The following is a 27,280-nucleotide window of genomic DNA, read 5'->3' as shown; positions in this document are numbered from 1 at the left end:
ACGTTTGTGATCTGGCCCCATGGAAGGGACAAGCTCCCAGACTTCCTTACACACCCGAACTCCATACATCCGAACACCAAATTCACTACGGATACCGAAGCAGAAGGAAGATTACCATTCCTATAAGTCATAGTCAAAAGAAGAGCGGGTGGCACCCTGGGCCACTGAGTATACAGGAAGAAAACGCACACCGATCCTTCGCAGAGGAATGGGGTGCTAAAAACATTGGTGAACAGGGCGTGCACCATCTCTGACGCAGAGAGTCTGCCCCATGAGCTGGAACACCTCAAAACTGTATTCCGGAAAACGAGTACTCGGAATGGCAGATCAGACGCGCTCTCCGCCACACCTCCACAGCACAGCGTGTGGAGAGGAGAAGTCACGGAGGAAGAGAGAGTCACTGACTGTGTACCGTATACTGGCCCACTATCGTTGAAAATAGGACGAATATTGAGGAAACACCGAGTAGGAACTGTCTTTTACCCATCCAATAAAACACGAGCATTATTGGGAAGTGTCAAAGCCGACCTCGGTTTGCGGAAGGCGGGCATATACCAGATTCCGAGTCAGTGTGTGAAGACTTATATTGGACAGACTGTGCGCACCATCGAAGCACGTTGTCGAGAACATTAGATGCACACTCGACTTAGGTACCCCAACAAGTCGGCGGTTGCAGAGCACTGTTTGTCCGAAAATCACGAAATGGACTACCAACGCAACAGGAGCTTGGCACAAACATCTAAATACAGTCGTTAGAGAGGCTATCGAAATTCGTACCAGGGACGGATCATCAAACGAGATTGCGGTTATATCCTCACCAAGGCATGGGAACCAGCATTGAGTCTAATTAAAAAGACGCTCAGCAAAGAAAACGAATGGGCGACCAGGGCGGACGAGGCAATTACGCCGACGCCACCACAGATGCCGACGCCAGCGTCTCAGCGACCGCCGACGCGGTGCCGCGGGCGCGGACCGCGGAGAGAACGCCTCGCAGGGGGAGGGGATCTAAGACGACCGCCCGCTCTCAGGAGCTCTCTCCCCCCTAGAAACCGCAAGAATGACACGCACCTGACGATGGCGACAAGTCTGATCGCCGAAATATTGTGTGCTTTGGACCGGCAGTACACCCGTGGACTGTTCGAGCAGTAAACTAGTTGACGCATTACGGTGCCTGTTTGTTTTGGTTTAACATTATTAAAGACTTACGTTGTTTGCAAGTCTATGATGTTGAGGAGGTGTTCTATGAGCAGAAACAATACTGTGAAGCTTTAATTTTTACTAAGAATTTCGTTATGCTTACATTGAAGTGTTAGTAAAGGGTGTTTCGAAAACAATTACTTGATCTCAAAACTCCATATTTATTGATAAAAACATACCACAAATGTGGGATTAATTGCAAAATAAAAAATCTTAAAATTTTAGTTATGCTATTACAAGTGCTCTGTGTATCAAACAGCAGCATCACGAACAACGTTCAGGCGTCAGCTAAACTCGTCATGAACTTTACACATTGTAGCTGCTTTTACAGAAGTTATGGCGGCTTTTATTCTGTTCTTCACTTCTTCTACGTCCCAAGGTAAAGAGGAGATGACACACTTTCCTTCACATATCCCCACAAGAAAAAATAGCATGTCATCAGATCTGGCAATCTTAAAAGTCAATAATGTAGGGCAATGTCCGGGGTCCCATGTGCCTTATCTAGCGTTGAGCTATCTTCAAATGTTGCAGAACTGGCTTTTTCCACAACTTCAGGAAGACTCTGGTGACTTTCCAATAGGATGGTGCTCCACCATATTGGCACAACAATTGCTCAATGTCACTGTGCCTCAACGCTGGACCCGGGGTCACTACGCTGCATTCTTGGCCTCCAAGATAGCCAGACAAGACCCAATGTGATTTTTTCTTGTGGGGATCTGTGAGGGAAGGCGTTTTAATCTTCCCTTTAACTCGTGACGTAGACGAATTTAAGAACATAATAACAGCCATCGTAACTTCTGTAAAAGTTAATACAGTGCGTAAAGTTTATGACGAATTTAGCTACCGTCTAGATCAGTGGTACCAACACTTTCTTGGACCATTACCCATGAGTGCAGTCAGACATTAGATAGTCCTCACGCCTCCTACCCCCTCCCCCCCCCCCCTCTGTCCTCTGTGGGCCCCGTCTCCCCCACATTATCACCAACTTTAGCTCCTAACTAAAATGAAGAATGAAAGACTTTCGTTGGAACACTTTTATTTTTAAAATGATGAAAGATATTTAGTGTATGTGTGTGTGTGTGTGTGTGTGTGTGTGTGTGTGTGTGTGTTAGAATGAATGACGAAGGAATTCGTGGTACATTGCAAGTGCTATTCACAACTCCTTCTCAGAAAAGAAAGCTAACTATCGACAGTGAGGGTACACATTTCTTACAAAACATGCTTCCCCTGCATTACTCCTCTCCATTGAGAACTTGGTTGACTTGCACTCTGCAATCCCATTTAAAATCAAACTTCAGATGTGTTATCTATACTTACTGTACTTAGTTCGTAAATCACTTCTTTGATGCACTTCTTACTTCTGAACTGCCAGAATGTGGATGACTTCAGGCTGTTAATACTAAGTGTCTAACCAGTCTAATAATAATAATAATAATAATAATAATAATAATAATAATAACATTGTGCACAGCACTATAGTATCCATTATGTAGTTACTGCTGTGTTGTCCTGTTAATTAATTCATTTATCTTTCGAAGTGAGTAACGAAGCAATTTCTGGACTACTGCAGGTACTACACTCCTGGAAATGGAAAAAAGAACACATTGACACCGGTGTGTCAGACCCACCATACTTGCTCCGGACACTGCGAGAGGGCTGTACAAGCAATGATCACACGCACGGCACAGCGGACACACCAGGAACCGCGGTGTTGGCCGTCGAATGGCGCTAGCTGCGCAGCATTTGTGCACCGCCGCCGTCAGTGTCAGCCAGTTTGCCGTGGCATACGGAGCTCCATCGCAGTCTTTAACACTGGTAGCATGCCGCGACAGCGTGGACGTGAACCGTATGTGCAGTTGACGGACTTTGAGCGAGGGCGTATAGTGGGCATGCGGGAGGCCGGGTGGACGTACCACCGAATTGCTCAACACGTGGGGCGTGAGGTCTCCACAGTACATCGATGTTGTCGCCAGTGGTCGGCGGAAGGTGCACGTGCCCGTCGACCTGAGACCGGACCGCAGCGACGCACGGATGCACGCCAAGACCGTAGGATCCTACGCAGTGCCGTAGGGGACCGCACCGCCACTTCCCAGCAAATTAGGGACACTGTTGCTCCTGGGGTATCGGCGAGGACCATTCGCAACCGTCTCCATGAAGCTGGGCTACGGTCCCGCACACCGTTAGGCCGTCTTCAGCTCACGTCCCAACATCGTGCAGCCCGCCTCCAGTGGTGTCGCGACAGGCGTGAATGGAGGGACGAATGGAGACGTGTCGTCTTCAGCGATGAGAGTCGCTTCTGCCTTGGTACCAATGATGGTCGTATGCGTGTTTGGCGCCGTGCAGGTGAGCGCCACAATCAGGACTGCATACCACCGAGGCACACAGGGCCAACACCTGGCATCATGGTGTGGGGAGCGATCTCCTACACTGGCCGTACACCACTGGTGATCGTCGAGGGGACACTGAATAGTGCACGGTACATCCAAACCGTCATCGAACCCATCGTTCTACCATTCCTAGACCGGCAAGGGAACTTGCTGTTCCAACAGGACAATGCACGTCCGCATGTATCCCGTGCCACCCAACGTGCTCTAGAAGGTGTAAGTCAACTACCCTGGCCAGCAAGATCTCCGGATCTGTCCCCCATTGAGCATGTTTGGGACTGGATGAAGCGTCGTCTCACGCGGTCTGCACGTCCAGCACGAACGCTGGTCCAACTGAGGCGCCAGGTGGAAATGGCATGGCAAGCCGTTCCACAGGACTACATCCAGCATCTCTACGATCGTCTCCATGGGAGAATAGCAGCCTGCATTGCTGCGAAAGGTGGATATACACTGTACTAGTGCCGACATTGTGCATGCTCTGTTGCCTGTGTCTATGTGCCTGTGCTTCTGTCAGTGTGATCATGTGATGTATCTGACCCCAGGAATGTGTCAATAAAGTTTCCCCTTCCTGGGACAATGAATTCACGGTGTTCTTATTTCAATTTCCAGGAGTGTATATACAACTTGGAGAAGATATTTTTCTCTAGATATTTAGCATTTGTTGCATATATGTCTCACTTCTATCATCAGTAATGTACGGAACAAAGCACAGCATATATGTGTAGTGGGTGCAGTGTGTGAGGAACCTGTAACCTCCACCGCATTAACGCTACGAATTGAGAAAAAGTAATTATTAATAAAATACGTGATCAGCATTAGAGCCCACAAAATTTTGATAATAGTAATGATCTTTTGAAAATAATTTAGTTTCGTGACTGAAACAGAATCGAATCGTGTTTTTGCCCCTCAAAAAATTTCATTTTACCCATTAGGGGGTAATTACCCCAGGTTGAGAATCACTGGTCTAGATGTGGTTCGCGCTGCCGCTGATGGGCATACAGAGTATTTCTAATAGCATAGGTAAAACTTCAAGATTTTTTATTTTGTAACTCCTCCTACGTTTGAAGTATGTTTTTATCAATAAATAAGAAGTTTTGAAATCATATCATTCTTTTTGAAACACCCTGTGTATGGAATTCTAGAAAGAAATAAACCAGGGCACCTTTTGGGTGGTATGTGGCGTTGCAAAATCATCATGGATATTGAGACTCATAGAGACAATGGTGACTGTACTAAGTACACTATCTAATCGAAACTACCTGAACGTCTGTCAGTGGAGATTAATGTGAGGTGTGTCAACCCTTTGCCTTTATCACGATTTGAATTCTTCCATTGAGGTATTTGAATGTATGTGTAGACATGGCAGCCCATTCTTGCTGAGGAGCCGAAATCAGAGGTGGCAGAGATGTTCGAAAGTGGGGTCCACAATGAAATAAACGTTCTAACTGGTCCCAGAGGTATTCCATTTCAAGAATATTACTGCACGCAAAACCATTGTCACGCAGATGCTGCTTTATGACAGAGTTTTTTTTTTATTTCGTATGACTTGAAGATGCAGTGTGTTGTTACAAAATACAATGTACAGTTATTTACATATTTACAAACATATGCAGGTTTAGTCCTCGATCTATGAGTAACATCAGTATTATTACGGATGGATGCCCAGTGTCCTTAACCACTCCACCACTTCCTCACTGGCCTGATGGATCTCGTCCATTGAACCACAGAACCTTCGAAGTGGTAACGATGTGGCTGATGGTCTGAGGCACGTCTGCACAGTCCCAGAAAGGGCTATCAGCAATCTTCCATTTGTGCATCCAAATCTGACTTCTGCCATGTTAGGTTCTTATACGGTTAAGTGATGTCCAGATTTTCTTTGGCTGGTTGAAATCAGTTGGTTGGGTCCGAGATCAGCCCAGATCTATCTGGGTTTGAAGACAGCTAGTCGCTGCGCCAAGCTTCACTTACCGTAAACTGATCTTGGGCCAGGTTCTTTCCTAGAATCCAAGAAGGGTTCCGAGATTTCAGCCTGAGATCTTCATGTAGACAGTCTTCATGTATTGGTAAGAGAGGGTTGTGTGACAGGGTTCACTGTCATACTTACACAAACAGTCATCGTGTCTGGACCGTTCCTCTACTGTGCGCAAACACAATGATGTAAAATGTGTTCATATCCTTTGGCATCTAGCGTTCTCTTAAGCGAAATGAGACGACCACGTCCTAACCACACTGTAACACCACCTCCTCCGCACTTTATTGTTGACAATACACGTGATGGCAGGCAACGTTATCCAGACATTCGCCAAACCCAAACCCCCGCAGTGGATTGCCACAAGATATATCGTGATACAACACTCCAGATTACTCGTTTCCTGTCACCAATTGTCCAATGGCGTTGGTCCTAACACCACCTCACCGACTACGCAAATGTGTTCGTTGTGAGTAGCTGCTCGACCATTGGATCGCATTATTTTTGACTCTGTATGCACAGAGTTTGTGCTACCTGGACGGGTGGTAGCACGTTGGAACTCACGAGTGATTCCATCCCCTAATTTCATGCGCTTTTTTACAACAACCGCAATGCTCGAAAGTCCCTGTCCACCAGTATATGAGATCTACTTGGTCTCTATTTAGCTGTGGCCATTCCTTCTCATCTCCACTTCACGACCATATCACCAAAGACTTAGCCCGTTTCAGAAGTGTTGAAATGTCTTTGGTGGATTTGTTACTCAGGTGACATCCAAAGAGTAGTCAACGTTCGAAGTGACTGACCAATTTTGCTGCTACCGGATCTTTACTGGCAACACGGTATTCCCCACTTTCTTCTTACACTGGCGGGTTCACCTCTCGTGACATCTAGCCGTCAATTGCGCACTACTTGGGAGTGACCGGATATTTTTTATCAGATAGTGTATGTGCAAAGCTTCTGGCTAGTGATACGCAATAAACACAACCTGGGAAATAGGGCACAAAAGAGAGCGAAGAGAGATTCTTTCACTGACGGCAAAAGTAAGATTGATTACGGGATAGCGTGACCACTTGTACAGCGAGAGCAAATGCTGACCCACGGCGCATTCCATGTTCCCTCTTCGTCGCAGCTGACGACCTGTAGATCACTTTCCAGTGAATAACGGGTGTTTAACGGATATTCTGTTACCATTGATAAATTTGTACTCGCTAAATTCTCTGAGTCAATGAAGGACGTTAGAAAACATAGCTCTATTTCCATATCGCCGTGGTATTTGCTTTTTGGTTGAGATCAGCTGAAACAGGGGGATTGAATCCTGCGTTATTCTGTAACAGGTTCGAGAAAACTGAGCTGGGACTACGGGAATCTTCATTGGAAATGTTTGCCACGGGGTTTCCAGTTCCGCCCTTTGCTTTACGCCTTATCTATTGCGGACTTTTTGTTGTTGTCTGGTTATTAGATGGAGTTTTGGTGTTTTTGTGACCGAACGTTAGTCTAGGGAATTTTTGTTAGTAAATTGGAAAGGATGGTCGTAAATGGTGAAGTAGAAGTCTTGAGAACGGAGGTGAAGGTGGTTATTTTCTACGTCTTGAACGAGTTGACTTTTTTTAGCCACTTGTTGCACAAGGAGGTAAATTGGTTGAAAAATAGTTGAAAGTTTCGTTTGGATCTGTGGAATATGAGGTTTAAGACTAGGAAAGCAGTCTCATCGGAATACTGTAGGAGGTAGACAGGGGAGGGGGGTAGGGATATATGACGTGTACGTCATATAAAAAAGTGGAGAAAGGACAAGTACTGGAGTTAAATTGCAGTGTTATTGAAGAGATATGAATTGGTGCTGTTTTTGGTCCCATTGGATTATCTGTTGGATAGATAACTCGCAGGGAAATGCGTGCGGTTCATTGGAAGTGAATATGTATCGAATTAAGAAAGGAGAGTGGAGTACCATTCGTGATGATTTTGTAAGGTGATTTTTTAAGATCAAGACCCACAAAAATGGCATATTTACCTTTACTGCGTTGGTAGGATAGGAAGTAGGTAACGTACGATAGTTGGACAACGGAGGGAAAGTTACGACAGGAGCTGCGCTGACAAACACGGAGAGACGGGTACAGTTTTAGATATTTGTGGATGCACTGGGACAGGTAGTTGTCGGAGACTCGGCTGAACGCCGATGTAAGGCCGATGGGTTGCTGCGAGGAGGTGTCACATGGGTGTTTGTTGGGTTTAAGAAAGAGTAGGATACAGGAAATTTTCGATGATTGAAGGTGCTGGCAATGATTTCTAGAAAGGAGTGGATGCGTTCTATATCGCGACAGTAGGTAATGCTGTCGTGGCTAGGAGCAGTGTTCCGTTTTTTGTGGAGTATTTGTTTGATGTATTGTGCTGTGATTGCTATAAAAAGTTCTATTTGTGATATGTGATCAACGCACTGAAAACTAGGAGCAAAAGGTGGGATAGAGATGTCAGTTCCCTCATGGATTATGGGGAAAATACTAGGCCTTACCAGGAATTTTAAAAGTATGTGAGAGGTAGGATCGTAAGATGTTGATGCTTAAGTTAAGTTGTAAGTGTTTAAGGAGACCAAAAAACGAAAGCCATTAGTCTCCTATTCATCCCTCAGGACAGAAGCAGTGTACCCAGTCCGTCTGTGTACAGAGTAAATTTACCGCATAGAGTGCATTTTGTGTAAAAGTGTGAGGAAGTGTGCAAAATGTTTGAGTAGCATATATCTGAGACAGGACAAGGTAACCAGCTCAATATTCACCCTTTGAGGTACAGGAAACCACCTAAAAACTATATCCAGGTTGGCCAGCACACCGACCCCTCGTCGTTAATCCACCACGAGGCTTCGGTTCGGGGCCAGCATACCTCCCTGTACGGGAAGCAGTTGCGTTAAAATGCATGGCTACCCGTGCGGGTTTGTTTTATCCTCCTCGCCCGACATGGGCGTATGTTGGACTGTCAGCGGTACGAACATTTAGTTCTTAAGCCAATAATTTTAAAAATATATAAGGTCGAAAAATATCGGTAAAAGGTTAAATATTTAGATATGAAGAAAACGGGGATAGAAGTTTTACAGGAGAGCAGTTTCAAAAATGAACCCGCAACGATTAATTCAACAATTCTCCGTTCCTGAAACCTTCATTTATTTTCAGTAGTGTACACTTCTGTGAGAAATTGCACGGCTTTTAGCTGTTACACAAGTACTTTTTTAATAAATGAAAATTAGTGCGATATGAACCTGCTTAGGGGCCAAAGGGGTAATACCAAATTACATGTAAGAAACACATATAGTTTTATCAGTAACACTTAATAGCATTCAGATGTTTCATGTTCTACACACAACTCGACAACACGTCTCGAGAGACAATGTTTTTACATCAGATGGTCAAAAAATGAGGTTAACACACTGAAAAATCTATCAGCAACTTTGGCACATTCATAAAATAAAACAGAATAAGAACACACTAGATCATGAGTCCTCATCTTACACTAAAATCGTCGGATTCTGTCCATATTCGTTCCATGTCACACTGGGCTTCGTAGTCCTGATCAGATGCGGGCTCCAAGAGTGTCGTGTATTGTGAGCTGACATGTCTGAGGCATTACTGTGTAACTCAAGCTATTGGCTCGACCATACTGCTATTCTATTGGTCACCTAAGTTTCTTCATTTCAGAAATGCTTCTTGTTTGCTATCCTCTACAATTGTCAGACTCTGCCTGTTTCGTCAGAGAAGTATTATAAATTTATAATTATACATCTACTTTAAAATAATCCTAAAATGACACTACGAAATCTCGTTCGATTGTCTTTCACTTGTACATTACCAGTATCGTCATATTTCTTTCTTTTCTTGAATGGTAATCTCCAAGTCTTCTTTGACATCGAGTTTTCATTCTTTCTTTTCTATGTGCGGGATTTCTAAGTCATTTTCTTTTTCTTTTGAGGGGATGGCCCTGTTTTGTAAATGTGGTTCACTACCGCTGATTCTTCATAGCTACTTAATCTGAAAGCATTTTTATGTCCCTTGCATCTGATCACAAATGTGTTTCCCAACTGTCCAATAAACTTCCTGCTGAAAATAAAGTTTACCATTCTATTAGACCAATAGTGAATTGTAGAAATTACTCAGCCAATAAGATAACTATAGTGGTTCACCAAATCCATAAAAAACCTTGCCTTTGAGAACAACTATTCAGTTTGTAATAATATGGCTCTGATTAACGTAATTCAGGAGAAACCAGTCACTGAATCTCCCCATTTGTTTGCAATGAATGATAAGAAAGAATTTATTTAAATAAAATAAATTTTGAAGGGAAGAGACCGTTTAATTCATACAACTGTTACAGCTGATTACATGTTGTAACTGTTTCATTTCAATCCTAAGCTTGAAAGTTTATGTTGCTTATATGAGCAATGAATTTAAGCTAGCATTATATAATTCTGATATAAAATATTACTACTTTTTACATCTGAGTACTCCAATCTATTATCAGTCGGTTGTTTAACCATGGAGAAGTTGAATGACAATTTAAAAGTTCTTGTAATGTAGATCAAGACTGAGTATAACAGATTTCTATTTGCCCTAATTATTGGACAGACACCACAAGTAGCTAACACAGGGAAAAGATTTGTAAAAATTTGTCTTGAATTCATATCCGCCAACACTGTGGGGAGATCCAAATTATATGGATGACTGCTTGGAAATCAATTAGACAAAATCATAATTATAATTAAATGGGCAACTCAATTTGCATACTGGAACAAGTATGTAGCAACCTGGCATAAACATTTCTGTAAAACCAGCAAACCATGCACCCATCAGTATACTAACACCTACATTGTTAATTTTAAACATTATTATAGTCTGTACCCAATTTTAGTTACATCATCGATATATATATTAAAAAGAGTGGATGAGAGGGGACACCTTTGCCTAACTCCTTCGTTTATTTCAGACATACTATATTTGCTGCCTTATATCTTTATTTATATTTCGTTACTAGAAAATAAACCCTGTACAGCTCTTTTAAGACGAGATGAGATCACTCTGTTTCTTAACATTTTCCACTGTTTGTTTCGGTTTAGTTTATTAAACGCCATTGCCAATGAAGGCAAAAGAAGTAGGTAAATTAAATTCATGGTGTTTTTCTATTAGTTGTCATGGCGAAGATACATTCTGAGCATGATCTGTGTTTTCGCAAACTATGTTAAGCATCAAACAACACGTTTTCAGCCATTGGTGCTAGTTGTTTTGTTAAAATTCTAGCATGCAATTTATAACATTAATTCAGAAGTTCTGGCATTTATGCCTGTTTCCTTTCTTATAAATTAGGTATAACTGGACTACATTCCATTCTTCATGTATATAACCACTTTGCCAACACATATTCATAAAATCGACTATTCTTAGTTTTGAAAAATTTGGTGCACACTTTATCAGTTGTACACTGATTTTGTCACAAACTGGAGTCTTGCTAGACGTATTGCATCCAGTAGTTCCTCCAACGTTATTAAGGCTACGTTGCTATCAAGTTCAGACAGAACTACCTGCGTATCTTCCATGTCCATCTACGGTGTCTTGGTTAAATGTTTCTTATTTGCTACGCTTTATCTTGTCTCCATCTTACATCTTGTTCAGTATGTGTAATATACTTTTTCAACTAAGGTTTTTAACTTTCCTGACTTACCTTTTGACAAAAGCTGATTTCCATTTATAATCTAGTCTCAGATCTTGATCGTCTGAGGAATTCAACATTTTTAAGCAGGAGTGTTTCTCATCTTCAATTAGACTAGGTATCTCATCATCTCAGTATCGTAGGCCCCTTTTGAAAAAGAAAATTTTCTTTCTCGTACCAAGTACTTCTGTTGCTGCTTTAATTAGTGCTTCCTTTGTATTATTCCTTTCCAGGTCGTTTACATTTAAACGTATGTGTCATTCAAGCCTTTTCTGGTATAGTAACTGGATATTCTCTTCTTGAAGTAAATGTACTTTAAATGTTGTATCAGAATTAATTTTTTCTGTGTGGAAGATATCTACCATCTATTATATATTTTTCTTTTTTGGAATGAAAAGAAATGATCTGAAGAGATATCTGGACCACTGAAGACCTTTGTGTTTTGCACTGAAGACCAAGTCTTCTGATTTGCAACTATGTATATAATTGTGGAAGAGCCTCTAGCTGACCAGATATATTTGTGGATCTGTTTATGCCTGAATAATGTGTTTGTTTTGCTTAGCTCGTCTAGATCTATATCCACTATTATTAAATACGTTTTCTCCATTCAGAAACAATAAAATCTTCCACAGGTATGTTACTCACCCTTGCATTTGAATCTCCTGCTACTACCAAATAATTATTTCTGTATATCTTATGTACTTATGTAGGGTGCTTTGGAAGGTATCATAGAAGTCTTTGGAGTCACCGTCCCGTCCCTCTTCTGCGGTATATACTCTAATTACCTACAAATAATCTCTTGTCAACTTTATTGTAACCATAATTATCCATTCACTGAGGAAGGTTTAAGAGTGTATTTTGTTTGTTAAATTTCTTCTTCCACAAAACATCGACTTCAGCACAGGCTGTTTCCTTTTGACAGAATCCTCTGTAGATCATGACATACATGTTTATTATTGTGGAATCTCTTGATTTCTTTCTGGTGTCTGTTATGATGGCCATGTGAAGATTTTGTGAATTTAGTTCACTTTCTAGTTCTGCTTCTTCATCTTTTAGACTGCAGACATTCCAAGTACACAGTTTGAATACACTGTCTATTCCAAGTCGTTTGTTCCTCTTGTATGCCAAGGTGGCAGTAAATTTATCTGCCCATTTGCTTTTCTTCTGGTGATTCTGAGTAACATTATAATTCCCCGTTGTAGTACTGGCCTGTAGCCAGGTTAGCTAGGTGGTGGGGCTGCCACCTGTAAATATCCCAGCACACCTGTTTTTCTTTTGGGATTGTCTCCCCTAGATGGTGGCTTTCAGTACAGCTATGGGTCCATCTCCTCAGGTTTTATAGGGTGTCCTCCCTGTTTTTCATTGAGGCTATCACATAGAGTTGGCTTCCCTACGCCTTCGAGCCCCTCCATCCCTCCCCCGCCTCTGCCCACCCAAGAGACCTGTCTGGCCTTGGTGGCCCTGTCAGGAGCTTAAGCTCACACCTACATACCTCTCTCGGTCGTAGCGGAGTGCACAACAGTATGGCGACAGTCACTGAGGAGGAAAATTGTTTATTACAAACGTTAAGTAGATGACATACTGTTGCTTGTTGAGAAGAAATAGTGAAAAAGTCTAACGAAGACCACAAAAGAATCGAGTTCACTGTGGAGAATGAAACTATCAGTAATTCACAGTCCCTCCATTTGAACATTAAAAGTAAGGCAATAAGTACGCATTTACTGTTTACAGGATACTGACAAGAACTGATGCTGTAATTCTTGGTAACACATAGGAAAATCAACGTGCCAATGTGCAAGAAAGTTAAAGAATCAAATATAATTATGAAGAGAGAGATCAGCATTGGTTACAAAGTAGATGTTGTTAAGAAACTGATGGACAAAAGTAAGAGGAATGGAAAGAAGAAAGTAATGAAAGACAAAATGAAAGTGGTGACTATGCCATATTAAGAAAATCACCAAAGAGTGTGAACATTTCTAAACCTCACGGTTTCAAAATAATAATCTACTGAGGTATAGCTTGAATCGTGATGTCGGTAAAAAGATAAACAAGTTCGAAAGATGGTGAATGTATAAAATACAATGTGCATTCTGTGATGCAAAGTGTATTGGACAAATGGGAAGAGCATTTGCGATCAGATAAAAGGAACATAAAGATGCTTTCAGACTATTACGATACTAGAATGAGATTTTTACTCTGCAGCGGAGTGTGCGTGATATGAAATTTCCTGGCAGATTAAAACTGTGTGCCCGACCGAGACTCGAACTCGGGCTCTTTGCCTTTCGCGGGCAAGTGCTCTGCCATCTGAGCTACCGAAGCACGACTTACGTCCGGTACTCACAGCTTTACTTCTGCCAGTATCTCGTCTCCTACCTTCCAAACTTTACAGAAGCTCTCCTGCGAACCTTGCAGAACTAGCACTCCTGAAAGAAAGGATATTGCGGAGACATGGCTTAGCCACAGCCTGAGGGAGGTTTCCAGAATGAGATTTTCACTCTGCAGTGGAGTGTGCGCTGATATGAAATTTCCTGGCAGATTAAAACTTTGTGCCCGAACGATACTCGAACTCGGGACCTTTGCCTTTCGCGGGCAAGGCTGTGGCTAAGCCATGTCTCCGCAATATCCTTTCTTTCAGGAGTGCTAGTTCTGCAAGGTTCGCAGGAGAGCTTCTGTAAAGTTTGGAAGGTAGGAGACGAGATACTGGCAGAAGTAAAGCTGTGAGTAGCGGACGTGAGTCGTGCTTCGGTAGCTCAGATGGCAGAGCACTTGCCCGCGAAAGCAAAGGTCCCGAGTTCGAGTCTCGGTCGGGCACACAGTTTTAATCTGCCACGAAATTTCATATTACGATACTATTCGCTGAACGAGAATTCTTTGACATCAGCTGCATTAGGTGCAGGTATACTACCTATTTGTGACACGTGAAAATTTGTGCTGGACCAGGATTCCAACCCGGATTTCGCACTAATCACATAACAGCAGCATCATCCATGCACACTCCCAGACCGACCCAAAACTCCAAATGCCGTACTGTCTACATGCTCTAATGCTCGTGCATTACGTGATTCCCGCAACAGGGAGAACGAGACTACAATGAATCTGGATCATTGTCTTGGAGCTTGGGAGAGCAATATACTTACCGTAAGTTCCTACAGGTATGCAAGCTTTCCTCGCGATAAATCTAAAAAAAAAAAAAAAAAAAAACCCTCTCTGGAAGGCCTAATAAAATAGCAGTGGCAACTGTAAAACATTGGAGGCATGTGTTTTCTGGATATGATTCATACCTTTGCTTGCATTTGAGGATGTAGAAATTATACTTCTTGCAGGATTTTATCTCTTTCTTCCTAAGATCTCAATTGTCATTAGGGACATTGTTCACGGTGCATTATATGACTTGTGATTCACGGCAAGTTATGACCATGTCAAACCGAAGCTGTCTCACAGATCGGCTTTTAAATTATCATACACTGCACTCTAAAATGATGTTCAGTCCATTTTATATTATCCTCATTTGTACAAATTTCTAGTAGAAGGTTGTGGTTTGGAACAAGCATTCTCAAACTGTCCTCCCAGTCTTAGGGTAGATGTAATTGTGGTATTCACTAATCCCATATTATTGCTACACTCGATGTATGAGTGGCCTTTAAGTAACCACTACAGCTGTAGTGCGTTTCTTTATGCGCACTGCATTATGCAGCTAGCGTTTGTGACCATTTTCAGAGTCACAAAGTATGTGGAGAAGATCAAATTGTTCACTCAGTTCACTAACTACAAAATCGTCCAATACGCGTCGTTATTGGCCTCGTATTCGGAATATGCATAGAAGCACGATATGTTGTCAGAGAGTCTATGAGTATTGAAATACAGTATAAAGAAAGCTAAAGTTGTTTTGTGATACTCTATATTTGTCGTGATATTTGGGCAAAGAAGATTTTGTTAGAAATCCATAAAAATTTCCTCTGTCTCCATGTACTTCCTACTTATTTTCCTGTCTTCTCTTTTTCTGTCGCCGGCCGGTGTGGCCGTGCGGTTCTAGGAGCTTCAGTCTGGAACTGCGTGACCGCTACGGTCGCAGGTTCGAATCCTGCCTCGGGCAGGGATGTGTGTGATGCCCTTAGGTTAGTTAGGTTTAAGTAGTTCTAAGTTCTAGGGGAGTGATGACCTCAGATGTTAAGTCCCATAGTACTCAGAGCCATTTTTTTCTTTTTCTGTCAAAGAAATGCTGTTTTTCTTAGAAGTATCTCAGTTTTAATTTCGTTTTCTAATTTAGTGAAAATGTCATTCGACCTGATTCTTTCAACTCGTCTAACTTGGCACCTAGGGACTTTACAATAGCATTGAAAGTGTCAGAGTAGAAGTATCATTTCGAGGTTAACCAAAAGCGATATTGAAGTTCTCACAGAAAATTTATCTGTTGACCCATAAGATAAACACTACTGTTAAGATAGCTTTCTTTATACATTATATGTTTCTTCACTTTGAGTTATTCTGGTAAAAATTCAAATGTCGCTTGACGCTGTTGGCCGGGATACCCCATGGTGTGGCTAAGCCGTCTGTGGAAAAGTGTGTTCTTCCTCCGCATACATTGGCCCCTCTTCTTGCGGATATTTGAGAGTAGTGGCGTATGTGTATTTGTACAGCGTACGTGAGTGTAATGGATGCATGTATAGTGTAGCACAAAGTAAGTATGGTCATGCTCGCTAAGTTTAAGAATTGTTACAGTATGGAATAATTATTTGTGTTTTCTTTTACCAGTCTCTTTTATTTGTTTATACTAAGACATTTGACTTCCTGCATGTATAAACGCCCACGATGAGCAAAACATGCTTGAAACGCATTGCGATTTGTTAAATCAAACATAAAACAAAACAAAGAAACTGACTGGTAGGAGAGAATACAAATAACCGTCAATAGTTCCACATGCCATCATTTTGTGAGGCACTGAGGAGAGGTTTGGAATTTACCCCTGGGTTTTGACGCAAAGACGGGTGATCAGGAACTTGAGGCCATCAGCTCGCCTTCCCTTGTCGAGCAAGTACTGCCAGCGAAAATTTCATCCACAACTGGCATTCGAATCGGATTATCTTCGAGTCGAAAGATACTGCACAGGCATGCGTTAGCGACCTCGACCAAAGAGATGGGTAGTGCTTTTAGTGAGAAGATCTTTTTTGTTTTTTTCAACTATAGTGGCTTTCTCTCTCTCTTTACACGACCAGATATGGGCGATGCCATTCGCTTTTGTGTCATCTGAATGCTTATTAGACCTATCTGCATCTTCTTCTTCTTTTCCTCTTCCCGTTTCTCTACGTGGTCGGTATTATTATGCAGGTTGTAATAACGTTAGCGTCAGTTGGTGGCCGGATGCCCTCTTGACCCTACCACTCGCCCCCAGGACAGAATCTGTGTACCACATTTGTCTGTGTCTAGAGTAAATCTCATGCTAAAGTATTAGAATGTTTTTCTAAATGTTTGCGTAACATGTACTTGAGGCGGGATGTGAGACCCAGCTCGGCATTTACCTAGGTGGATGTGGGAAACCACCTAAAATTACATCCAGGTTGGCTGGCTCCGCACCTTTCGTCGTTAACCCCAAGGCGGATTCGATCCGTGGCAGGCTCACCGCGTTGAATCCCGGAAGTGGCGCATTAACGCTCCTGGCCATGGGGCAGGATTGGACCGATTTTCATGCTTACTTCAAACAAGTCCTGTGTCTCAAATATTATGTATGTTTTCTAAGTTCCGTTTTGATACCCAATGTATGGACAGAAATGTTTCTTAAAATTTAGAAACTACTATGCTGCCTTCCATCATATCTCTTGCTTAACACTTAAAACGTTTTTCTCAAAAATTCGCCTCCTCATATCTCTTCCTTAGCTTTTTTCTGACAACTTCACAAACTGAAGTTAACGCACTGAATCACATGGTCTGTTTTTCCCAAACAGTTAAAATATTAAAATCGTTAATTATATTTGAGTCCTCTGGGGCTGTAATGTTGTCAAAACACCTCAGTTTGCAGTTACGTGGCTTACCTTGCTCATGTGTCTGTGCCCTGAGCCTCTTGTTGGCACCTTTTAACGTTTTATGTGACTTACGTATTTTAGTACAATTTGTAGATGCAGTGTGTTAACGTTTTCGTCGATGAAAAATGAACTGTCGTTGTCCATCATCTCGCAGGAAAAAAAAGAGTGAAAAGGATAATGTTCTGCCGACCGCGGTGGCTGAGTAGCTCTAGGCGCTTCAGTCCGGAACCGCGCGACTGCTACGGTCGCAGGTTCGAATCCTGCCTCGGGCATGGATGTGTGTGATGCCTTAGGTTAGTTATGTTAAGTGGTTCTAAGTTCTAGGGGACTGATGAACTCAGTCCCATAGTGATGAGAGCCATTTGAACCATTTTGATAATATTCTGAAAGTCATGAAGGCTATTTAAAGATAATGCTCCACCCAGAAACGTATTGTTCTTACCACAACAAGAAACGCATTGTCACTGAAACAGCAACCTGTTCAACTAAGTTCAAGCCAACCGACTCGAAATTAGAAAACTTCCAGCGTTAGAACGATGCGGTGTAACATTCACAGACATGTCTCATTTCTTCTGGGAAGGCACTGGAATTGCTTACTTTTCCCCCTCTTCATATATATTAAAACAGGCAATATTTCTGTAACGTACCTCTTACTTCCCTAACCCATTTATGCACTGTAACAGACCGAACTTCAGCTACACGACTGAGGCATAAAATGACAAAAAGTGGACTTACCTTCTACCTCCCTAAATCATAGACGAATGCCAGGATAGTTCCTTTGAAAGGACACAGCCGATATCCTTCACCAATACGACTTTGTGCACCTTCTCTAATGACTCAGGAGGCGACGGGACGTTAAACCCTAATCTTCATTCCTTTATAAAGCTCTGTGGACTCTATCAAGCAGCAAGATTATATTAAGTTTAATATTTTTTGAAGAAAGACCAATTATTGTTTCTAATAAAGTGCGATCTATCTTCCTGTATCATGCGAGGTGAAACTACGGTTTTCTTAGTGCTGTGGCTTCAAATCCTGGTCACAGCCTTCCAGTTCGACTAATTGCAGTTTTCCTAATGAAAGGCTATATTTTGGTGCTCTGCACTCGGTTCCCTCATCTCGTCACTATGGCACACCTTCAGCCACTCTTAAAAATATACAACCAGCATGAAATTAGGTTTTAAATTTCTTTTCAGATCTTCAGAGTCTCATATTCTTCACACAATCAGATATACCTACATGAATGATGTAAATGCATATTGGACGAAACATACACGACTCCTTCTTGTTGATTACTCTTCATTCTCTCCAAACTGAATGAAACATTTTCTCAATTTTACGTACTTTTAAAAAGTATTTACTAACTTTGAGAGAGTTAAACATGGATTGGATTGCATCATGAGTTTTAGTTCACTATTTAATCTGTGAGCTAACTTCAGCAATATTATAGGCAGTACTTTCGCCTTTTTAATTGTGATTTGGCGCCCTATTAAACTAGAAAGTATTTTTTTTCCAACCGCAAAACAAACCTGAGTTATTTGCAAACAGAATAACAGGGAATCCTGGCCATCCATTAAAGTTACATAGAGAAGACTGGGAATCTAATTACATTACTACAGTAACACAGACAACATAAAATGTCCGTTATGCACTTATGATATTTTCAGTTAATTACTAAAACTAAGGTAACTGCCTATATTTCACCACCAAAATTCATACGTACAGAAGTATCAACAAATATAACAGCAATGTTGACAGGCAGAAGTCATTGTCGACCAGGGCTGCAAGTAATGCTTGAGTGGTCGCAAATGTAATACTTTAACACTTCCAGTTACGTACTAAAATTGCTAATAGCGTTAATGGAAAGAAAAACCCTACCCTTTTTCCTGTACTCTGGTTCTGCCACGCTTTCCAGATTTCGCCTATTGATTAGAGTGTGTTGAAATGCTTTACTGCTCCAGTTTCGTTCTCGCACTGCAAGGAAGAGTGATGTAGACATTAGTGTCAGTGGCGTTGAAAATAAATAAAATTAAACGAGGGCCCAGAGCTGTATAAGCTGCCATTTTAAGGATAATATCCTTTGAGACATCCTTTTAATGAAAAACTGTGCCCAAGATCGGAAGAAACCTCATCTGCCTACAAGAAAGGTTGCAGAAGTGATTCATAAAACTACTGTCAAATCTCATTGACTTCTATCTGTAGCAGAAGCTTGGAGTACATACTGAGCTCAAACATAATTAAGTGCCTCATACATGCCAACCAGCAACGGTTCTAAAAGCATCGATCGTAGGAAACCCAACTCACAGTTTTCTCACAGGGCATTCTGAAAGCTATGGATCAGTGCAGTCAGACGCTTGCAGGGTTTATTTCGAAAAATATTTCACTCGCTACCATACCAACATCTATTAAAATAAGTACATGAGGTGTCTGAAACTTCCTGGCGGATTAACAGCGCACAATCCGCTGCAGAGTGAAAATCTCATTCTGGAAACATGAGGTGTCTGTTATGCGACGACCATCCCCAGCTGGCTCCACACTCTACAGCCAGGTGAGTCAACAGTCTGCCTTCCGGATTCCGAAGCCTGAGTCAGAAAGGTGCAGAGCCAACATGGTGAATGCTTCCACTCCGGCACTGTGGTGAGCATGGTTGCCACATGCCAGGCCCTGACATTTGCTGCCTGGGTCCCTTTTGTGACTGGGAGCGGCACCTTTCCTGAGAAAGTTTAAATACTACCGACCTGGACCTAACACTATTTGTTGTCAACAGCTCCCTACAATAAGAACGCCTCCATATGAGTTGCCGATCCAGAGTGGGTCATCAACTCTCGTCTACAACCAGCCACTGCCTCCGCTACCCAGTGGTCTGTGGGCTATACCTAGTGCTTATGCTGCCAGAGCCTGAACTGGCGTCTTCCAGTTGGGACCTGCCGCAGGCTGGTGTCAACCAACCCCTGAGCGCCTCCAAGGGGTCCCTGGCTCGTAGTTCACGCTTGGGTGCCTCCTGTACCTGACCCACTGCGCGCTGCTGGCTGGACACTACATTTATGCCTAACGCTATGGCCAGTCTGCACAAGAGTCTGTTGTCGCTCCACATCTGACGTTTGCAGGCTTAACGTAGCTATGAACTCGCTGGGTCGCTAATACCGCTTCTTTGCTGTCCTACCTTTCCAACCTGGCATCTTTGTTGCCATCCACCTCCACAGCTGAGTGATGAATGCGACAGACCCTCATGTGGCAGTTCCGGGTTATTGCCAGGTATTTTTCCTTGGTGATAGAACTGGACCAGGGTGCACTCAGTTCCATGACGCTAAGTGAGGAGTTACCTGATTAAGAGGAGGTGGTGGCTCCAAGCTCGGAACGTCGACAACGGCTGGGAGTGCAGTGCGCTGATCTCAAGGCCTTCCATACTGGATCTGATGAGGAATGACTGAGGATGACAGGGTGGTCGGTCGACTATCAAGTAGTCTTCAGGGTTTCATGGTGAGGTTTCCTTTTTCCTTCCCATCTTTGTTAACACTTCACGCTGCCATGTTCTTCAGTGGGCAAGTGCAGTCTCCAAGGGTCAACGCACACAATTAAGGTACCGTCTAAACTCGCTGTAAGAACTCCGCTGAATTAAAATGTTGTTACCACTGTATTTATGATTCACTATGGCTGAGGAACTCGTTACTCGTACCTACTGCCTAGTGAACCAACCTGCAACGTCATCTTAACATTCAATGGGTCAATAACGTTTGGTCCATCCAGAGCCAAATAAAAAAGTGTGTGCGTGTGCATCGAAAGTCGTCGCCAGATGTGGAATTAAGATTCAATGGGCCACAGGAAAGTGTGTTAGGACTGTTGCTTTTAATGTTGTGAATGTCTGAATAACACAGTGTAGACCACAAAGTTATTTGTTTATGATCGCCCGTTTCAGCCAGTAAAGCACCTCTTTGGATATTAAACCTCGTAACTCTTTGCAGAAACTATTACATATCGTCGACTAGTGAGATGTGTATTTATATTAATAGTAAAATAGGAATTTTTGCAGGTCATACAGTTATCTACATTCAAACACTGTTTGCAAATTCCACAAATATCCAGGCAGGTCTTGATTTTAGAGTGGTGCAAAGAGTGGTAACTCGCTCTAAACGTATTGAAATGAAAAGCTGTGCACTTTACAACAACTGGAAAAGTAGTACCCGTTCACTACGACATCAACGAGTCATAATTGGAATAATACCAATATCTGTGTATCTTTTTATCAAATACAATGATCAGATCCGTTTCAGTCATAGGTAAAGCGGGTGACATACTTCGCCTCATCAGCAGGATGCTGGGAAAATGCAGAGAGTTTATAAAGGAGACTACTTATAATACGCTTACAGTAGTTGGACAAAATTATGTAAACACCATGAGAAATAAGTGCAGATGTTAGCCAAGCCTGCAGGTGGCCCTGTTGTATCTGACCATGAAAGGTTGTTGAGCAATGCCATCAATACGTTGCAAGGGTCAGTCGTAGTGAGAATACTGTTCTGTGTAGTTGAAAGTGCATTGTGTCGGAACTCATACTGTGTACAGGGGAAATGGAAAAGCATCATCCGCTAACAACGCGGACGAAAGCGTTGTTGAATGACGGTGACGGACGGTCATTGAAGACGTGACGAAAAATAAGAGGACGGCAGCTGCAAAAGTCATTGCATAGGTGAATGTCGCACTGGCGAACACGGCCAGCATCAAAACAACACGAAGGGAGCTCCATAAGATGGGCATTGCATGATGAACTGGGACTCCAAAACCACACATCAGTGATGCATATGTACTTAACAGGAAAACGTGATGCCGAAGCCGCCAGAGAACTTGGACTACGGAGAGACGGAAGAAAGTAATTTGGTCAGATGAGGCTTGGTTCACACTGTTTCCAATTTTTTGGCCGAGTTTCCGTCTGCGTGCCATCTCAAGCCTATGATGCTGATTGCTTGCTGCTTTGAGTGAAACATGTTGAGGAGGTAAGGGGGGGGGGGGAGGGGAGTTTCACGGTGATTTGGGCAGCCATATCGTGGTATTCCATGGACCTCATTAGGTAAGGTCGCATTACTGCCAAGGATTATGAGACCACTTTGGCTGATCAGGTCCATCCCATTGTAGAACATCTGATCGCCAATGGTAATGTTATGTTCCAAGGCGACAGGGGCCCTGTTCACTCAGTTTGCATCGTCCAGGACTGGTTATGTGAGCACAGAGATGAACTGCCGCATCTCCCCTGACCATTACACTCACAAGATATGAATACTGTTGAGCCTGTGTGGCCTACTTTAAAGAGAAGAGTGCTTGGTCGCCATCCACATCCACCGTCGTTACCCAAAGTTGCCACTGTTTGCCGGAAGAATGGTACAAAATTCCCTTGAAACACATACAGAACCTGTATTTTTCCATTAGGAGACGACTGTAGGCTGTCTTGAATGCCAACGGTTTTCTTGCACCGTGTTAGACAAGATAATGTTTTACACTCGTAATCGCATAGACATTGTGACAAACGATAAGCATCAGGACAGTGTCACAACTGTATACCGCATCTCTGATCGACTCATGAGTGTAAAAATCGAATTTGGCACATCTACACTTCGAACTGTGTGCTGCTACGCACCACAAACTGGATGTCCTGATGAGGAGAAGGATGAATTTTGAACAGAATTAGACACTCATCTACGCACTGTTGACTCCGAAGAATATCTGATAATAGGAGGCGACCTCAATGGCCATGGGGATCAGTAGGAAACGGGTATGACCAACGTCATAGTGGAAATGGATATGGCACTGTCAATGAGGAAGGGATACGAATGATTATTCATAAGCACCTGAGCTTGTAGTGGCCAACATATCCTTCAAGAAGAGGCATACACATCTGATAACCTACACAAAAGGCGGGCATAAGACTCAAATTGACTATCATGTACAAGAAGACGCAACCTGAAGCTAATGACTGACATAAAAGTCATCCGTTCAGAATAATTGCACCCCCCCCCCCCCCGCCCCCTATCATCATCCTCCTGACTTCAAGTTGAATATCTACAACCGAAATAGCTCCCAAACCATTAGGGTGCAGAGAATCAAATGATGGCGTATGTCAGTATGCAAAACACAGCTCATTAGTGCTCTTAAGGCCATCGACATAGACACAGACCAGTCAGTATCAGGCATATTGGACAGCATTACCAGACAAGCCGCTATGCAGCGAATAACGTTCTTGGCAGAACGAAATCAGGCAAACGAACAATCAATAAAGAAGTCTGGTGGTGGAATGAAGTTGTACAAACAGCCGTGAAGAAAAAGAAATAGTCTTTCAAACTAAGGTTCCAGTCCTGCGCTAATGAAGATCTGCAACGCTACAAGATGCAAAAATTGGCTGCCAACGGTTTGGAGAGCAGTTGCAGTAGCCAAATCTTCTTACTACGACCATGTGTACGATGAACTAGAAACACCTGAAGGAGTAAAGTACGCCACAGAGCCATCCTCGACTTACGTCATGTCAGACACATGAAGGACGAAGACCATTGACTCCTTTGAGATGCTCTCAACAATCTCGACAGATGGACTGATTACTTCTCCAGAATCAGCAATGAGGAATTCGACCATCCTCCAATACTGAGTGCTGATCCAGTTGCTGGACCTGTACTACCAATTACCATCCAAGAGATAAATGAAACGTTCGCCAAGAAGATGAAGAATGGGAAGGCTACTGACCCTGATGACATCCCAGCTGAAGTATGGAAGATCCTTGGCCACAAAGGTGCCAAAATTATTATTACCTCTTCAACAGAATCGTTGATAAGGATACAGTCCCAGCAGTTTGGACAACTAGTGTCACACTGCCAATCTGAAAGGGAAAATGTGTTATGACAGAATACTCGCAGTATCGACCAGTTCGACTGCTTTGTCACACCATAAGATCTTTGGGTGAGTTATAGATACCAGGCTCCACGCAATTGTTTCTATAGCCCCAGATCAATACAGGTTTATCAAAGTAAATGGCGCCACAGGTGACATTTATGCCGCATGGTAATTTATGGAGAAACACCTTGAGAAGAACGAGGATATTCACATGTCATTCCTTGGGAAAGGCCGTTGGCTGTATCCCACATCAGCTTATATAGCATGCGTTACGATCTCACAATTTCCCTGAGGCCTATGTCTGATGTGTCCAACTGCTGTATCGAAATGTCTCCAGCAATGTGCGATGTGCAGTGGGAACATCACTCCCTTTTGCTATCAATTTCGGAGTACATCAAGGTTCCCCCTTGTCACATCTGCTGTTTATCTTCTGTACAGACACTATGACTTACGACCTATAGTCACCCCACCCTTGGTCACTCACATATGCTGACGATGTTTTACTGCCAAGTGAACACCATGAAGACTCCAGGAACAGATGCAGGAATGGAATCAACGACTTGGTAAATTTGGCCTCCGACTGGCTATCAAGAAGACAGAATACATGGAGTGTGGTATTCAAACCAATGGTACCATCAAAGTCGGTGGAGAACACCTGAAGAAAGTGGAGCAATTCAAATACCGTGGCTCACTCACGTGCAGTGATGTCAGATGTCTGTGCCAGTGTTAACACAGTCTGAATGAAATGGTGCCAGGTGACTGGCGTCCTGTGTGATCACCATATGCCTTTACGCCTTGCGTCAAAGGTTTATAGAACTGTAGTGTGCTCAGTCGCACTTTATGGATCGGAGTGTTGGCCAACGACAATGAAGCACGAGCATGTTTTCCATGTGATGGAAATGCTTATGCTCCGATGGTCCCTTGGGCTTACCCGATTTGACCATGCAGAAAACGTCGACGTTGGACGGCGACTTGGACTTGCACCCATCTCAGAAAAACTATGGGAAAGCAGATTAAGATGGTATGGACGCATCATGCACAGTAAAGCAGAATCAGGGGCAAGGACAGCTATGCACCTGGACATAAATGGCCGACGATCTCGTGGCAGACCCAAGACATTATGGATGAACCATATCAAGAAGAATATGGAATGCATCAATGTCACTTATGGAGATGCCCCTGACAGACCCAAATGGGGGCAGATGTGTCAACAAGCACACCCTGCAAGCGCGGGATAAACACTAAGAAGAAGAATGCGTTGGGTTTTTGATGTTTCGATATTTTCGTACTCCGCTTTTATGGGTCTCTGCGTAGCATATTGCTCAGGTGTACGGTGCCCTTCAAACAGGTCCAACAGGGGATACAGAATGTATTAAAATAACAGCAGCACGAATGGTTATAGGTTTGTTTCACTTTCGGGAGAACGTTACGAAAAAGCTAAAAACCTGAAGTATCAGCGGTTGAAAATAAATGCAAATTATATCGCGACATGCTCCTGAAAAGGTTTCAAGAAACAATGTTAGGTGATTAATCCAGGAACTTGCTACAAATCATTATGTATCGCTCCCATTGGACTATAGAGACAAGATTATACCTATTACAGTGCGCGCGTAGCCTCCTAAGTAGCTATCCTTCTCTCACGAATGGAGAGGGAAGAAGGCCTAATAAAAGATACAACAATGAGAAGTTGCAATTCACAGTAGCTTCAAGAGTATGGATGTAGATATGAACGCATGTCTGATAAAATATATTTCAAGAAATCATCTTATTTAGGATTTGCCCGCTGATTGTTCATTATCTTCAAAATCGATGAAAAGTTTCTCAGTTTTGTCTACTTTTTTACTAACTTTGAAAGTATTTATCGAGGACTGCATTACATCACGATTGATTTAATGTACTATGTAAGGTGCGATCTAATCTCAGAACAAAAGTCGTAATTTTAAAGTATACTCTTCTCGTGGGCTTTTCAAATGTGAGATGGGGCCTTCTTAAACTCAAAACTGTCTCTTCCTCGTATGCAAATACCTGGGACTATTTAAAAATACATACACCTTTATAATGTCGGCAGCCACAACCATTGAAATTCATGGTAAATTCAACTTCAATAAACCGCAGATAGCTGTTGAGTGATGACATTAACGACGGGTTTCACTGCGTTAAAAGCGGCATCTTCAGGTTGTTAGTAGTCACATACAGTAGATGAGGACACAGAGACGCTCTCCATTACAATTATCTGAAAATGCTATAATAAGAGGTCGCTCTGGGGTTGCACAGAAGTCGCATAGAGAAATCTGAGATGTTATGACACTACCACATTTACGCAGTTTACAGAAAACTGCCATAGATTTAATGAACGAGGTAAAATAATTGTGTACCTTTAACGACAAAAAGAAACAGCGGTACTATAGCATCGTTGACAGGCATATATTATTGTCGGTAAGGGCCGTACCTGGTGGCTGGAGTTTACCTTGGCCACCGTAATTATGCTTTTATGTTACTTTGGCCAGGTGGCAAAATTGCTAGCAAGTAAAAGAAAAAAAAAAACCACATTTGTTGATTTTCTGTGGTAGTGTTGCGAAAACTACCTCATATTTAATAAACGAGGTAAAATAATTCTGTATTTTCCATTACAAAAAGTAATATAAACTACATCACGAAACGGCATTACGGCATTGTTGATCTGCGTGTGTCATTGTCGGACAGGGCCGTACTTGGTGGTTAGAGCTTTCGTTGACCACAGTAATAATGGTTTTATGTTACTCCGCTCAGGTGAGAACATTACTGGTAATGCAAAGAGAAAGAAAACTAAATTTGTTAATTTTTTGTGGTGGTATATAGGAAACTACTATCGAGTTAATAAACGACGCTAAATAATTGTGTATCTTTAAGCACAAAACGTGATACGTACAGGAGCACCAGACGGTAGTCTAACATTGTTAAACCGCATGTGTCATTATGGAACAGATGGTGCTATGGATTATGTCAGCCACAATAATGATGCTTTCATGTTATGCTGGTATGGTGGTAACATTGCTAGCAATGTAAAGGGAACAAAAAACGTCAATTTGTTGATTTTATGTGCTACTATACAGAAAGTACTATCGATTTAACAAACGATATAAAATAACTGCGTATCTTTAACCACAAAAAGTAATACATACAGG

The 27,280-nt window shown here is 42.5% G+C and overlaps 1 protein-coding gene across 9 annotated transcripts in view; it reads right to left on the bottom strand.

Moving 5' to 3' along the window:
- The window catches only part of LOC126475390 (leucine-rich repeat-containing protein 51-like), a 155,030-nt gene that overhangs the window by 77,050 nt on the left and 50,700 nt on the right, over window positions 1-27,280 (bottom strand). The gene's annotated exons all lie outside the window — the stretch shown is intronic.

This window comes from Schistocerca serialis, chromosome 4 (assembly GCF_023864345.2).
Source record: "Schistocerca serialis cubense isolate TAMUIC-IGC-003099 chromosome 4, iqSchSeri2.2, whole genome shotgun sequence".
NCBI lineage: Eukaryota > Metazoa > Arthropoda > Insecta > Orthoptera > Acrididae > Schistocerca > Schistocerca serialis.
This window is presented reverse-complemented; position numbering and strand designations above follow the sequence as displayed.